Consider the following 2,059-nt stretch of genomic DNA (forward strand, 5'->3'; position numbering starts at 1 on the left):
TCCAAGACTGTAGTCTTTACAGAAACAGACTGACATACCTGCCTCCTGATGAGCAGCTGGTGGGTACAGATTGCCAAATGTTTGGAGAAATACTTTAACTGCTGCACCACTAGGGATCCTTTGGTTCACTGCAGCCACTGCAAATTCTTAGAAGCTCTAGATAGCACCTGTCCTCCAGCTCAGTTTGTATCAGCCAAGGATGTAACTATTATTGTTATTATTATTTTTGGTCCCTCAACTCAGCAGGGTCTTTATGTTAAGCCACCAAGTGCAGGGGGAACTAAAGAGTTCTCCGGACTGCAGCCCCAAAGAAGGTTACAAGCAAGCTCATAAAGGCAAAAACCACATCCTGGTTGGCTCCTCTGTTAGGGGCTTTCCTCTGAAGCAAGCAAATGTTACAGAAGCATGGATAGCATAATTAATTTTAACATGAATAGCATAATTAATTATAACACAACTCTTTAGCCATATAAAATGAAGTAAGAATAATAGCAAGGTTAATTATAACATCCTGGTTCCGGGTATGCAGGGTACAGTCCAGGATCAACTACCCTTGGGGTTTCCCAAGCAGGGAGGGGAAGGGAGACAGGTCATCTAGAAGTCAACAAAACGGAATCACTGTGGCTAGAAGTCAACCAAACGGAATTCAAGTCAGCAAAACGAAATCACTGTGGCTAGAAGTCAACCAAATGGAATTGAAGTCAACAAAACGGAATCACTGTGGCTAGAAGTCATCTAAACGGAATTGAAGTCAACAAACGGAATCACTGTGGCTAGAAGTCATCCAAACGGAATTGAAGTCAACAAACGGAATCACTGTGGCTAGAAGTCAACCAAATGGAATTCAAGTCAACAAAACGGAATCACTGTGGCTAGAAGTCAACCAAACGGAATTGAAGTCAACAAACGGAATCACTGTGGCTAGCTTGCTTCATTCCCCACTGTTGTTCTTTGGGAATCAAATCGTTGATTCATTAACAAGTTCTGGATGTAGGGCTGTATATTGGGTACTTAACAACATAAACTTAACGGCCCCTATATGGTTTTAGATGCAACCAAGTTTTACATGAATTTTATGAATGCATTAATGATGCATGGTCTGATTAATGACGGGAATGGGAGTATTGATACCAGGAGGGTAGGGGGAGGTGGGGAGAGGAGAGAAGTAAGGGGAACTGATCACAGTCACACATAACCACACCCCCAACCCACACCCAGGGGCACAAACAACAGAAGCCATGGGGGAAGGGACATAGCAGTCAGTGAAAGATATTAGAATAATAATAATTTAAACTTTATCAATGGGTCACAAGGGTGAGAAGCTGGCACCAGGAGTTCAAACAGAAAATAAATGTTTAGAAAATAATGATGGTAACATGTACAAATATGCTTGATACAATTGATGTATGGATTGCTATAAGAGCTGTAAGAGCCCCCAATAAAATGATCTTTTAATTAAAAAAGAAAAAAGAATTACAGGCAGGACAGGGATGGCATCATAAGCTATTTTCTTGGTCTGTGGGTAACTACTCTGCTAACAGGCCTGGCAGAATGTGATTCTTACGACTCGCACCGGCAAACCCCTTAGCTCCTTGCATCTGCCCGTGCTGCGATGGCAACTACAACCTGAGAGTTGTGACTACTCCTCTTCTTAGAACCTTCAGTTCACACAGAGGGTCTCTTGCTGGAAGACTTGGAGCCAGCACCACGTGAGGAAAGTGGTTCTGGAAGATGCAGAACACGGCTTGAAGAAAAGAAGGTAGAGAGGCCAAGCTAACAACAGATCCTGAAGGCGCTTCCCACACACTGATGTAGGACTGCATGACTCGCACTTACAGAGTTGGAGGTTTGAAGAGCAGAAAGTTGCTGAGTCTTATCAAGGGTTCTTCTCACTGTGGGGATGTTGGTGGCATAATGGTCATGCTTTGGCTTGCTACCCTCAAGGTCAGCAGTTTGAAACCACCAGCTGCTTTGAGGGAGAAAGACAGGGCTTTCTACTCCCATAAGAGTTACTGGCAAAAGAATAATGATAACAATAAATAGATAATAATTAAAAAGA

This window comes from Echinops telfairi, unplaced genomic scaffold (genome assembly GCF_000313985.2).
Source record: "Echinops telfairi isolate 266 unplaced genomic scaffold, ASM31398v2 ScPeMD7_443;HRSCAF=831, whole genome shotgun sequence".
NCBI classification, from domain to species: Eukaryota; Metazoa; Chordata; class Mammalia; order Afrosoricida; family Tenrecidae; genus Echinops; species Echinops telfairi.